Genomic DNA, 841 nt, shown 5'->3' with positions numbered 1-841 from the left:
TTTTTCCCCTCAAGGAAGACCCCCCAAATCGGGGATAATCAGAGCATGCGCACCATTTTCAGCGTTCTCCCAAGCCTGAAGAATCAAGAAAGTCCTATATTTCTAGCTGGAGAGTGACACCACATGTCATCATCAGTGTTCTTCAAAGCTGGGAAATAGAGGGGACCTCATCTTCCCCTAGCTGGGTTGGGAAATATCTAAAATATAGAGCAAATTGATTTATATCCCACTATTGGTGTAAAAGGGATTTTTCTTTTTATGTGTATGAGTGAGTGTATGTGTATGAGTGTGGATAAAACAAGCTGCTTTTTCCCTCTTGGCCTGATCAGCCTGAAGGGTGTGGTGATAGCAGTATGCATGTTTTTGAACTTATCTGTGGAGCTCAATGACAATGCCTCTTTAAATCACTCAAGGAGAGAGAAATGGTCTCCAGGTTTTATCCGGAGACTGTCCTCAGTTAGTTTATAAGCTGGGTGTGGGACATAGGACAGGACTCATTGGTGGCCCCACCTGCACTGGGCAAGTATGGCACTCTGAACCCAGTTGTACAAAGCAAGAGTCAGTGGGGGAATTCATTGTTCTCTCAGGAAGTTTCATTTGTATTAAAAGCACCAACATAACTCACAGGTTTTTCCTTAGCATTAAATGATCAGCGATTCTAGTGCTAAAAAACTGGCATCCAGTAAGAAAGAGATAGGACTCCTGAACCCTGAGTAGATTAATAAACTGAGCACCAGGCCTGTGGCAAGATCTTTTAAATGAATTTAAATCATCTGTTGACATCTTACCTCTTCAAGAAGCCATTGGTCATGATTAAAGGGGCAATGCAGTTTTCATTGGG

At 42.4% G+C, this 841-nt stretch overlaps 1 protein-coding gene and 1 pseudogene across 12 annotated transcripts in view; both read left to right on the top strand.

Annotated features, from left to right (window-relative positions):
* FSIP1 (fibrous sheath interacting protein 1) overlaps positions 1–841 on the top strand; it is a 267,648-nt gene that overhangs the window by 84,984 nt on the left and 181,823 nt on the right. The window lies entirely within an intron of this gene.
* LOC140513880 (creatine kinase B-type pseudogene) overlaps positions 1–841 on the top strand; it is a 34,013-nt pseudogene that overhangs the window by 16,474 nt on the left and 16,698 nt on the right.

This window comes from Notamacropus eugenii, chromosome 7, assembly GCF_028372415.1.
Source record: "Notamacropus eugenii isolate mMacEug1 chromosome 7, mMacEug1.pri_v2, whole genome shotgun sequence".
Lineage (NCBI taxonomy): Eukaryota > Metazoa > Chordata > Mammalia > Diprotodontia > Macropodidae > Notamacropus > Notamacropus eugenii.
Note: the sequence above shows the minus strand (reverse complement) of the source record. Positions and strands in the feature narration are given on the sequence as shown.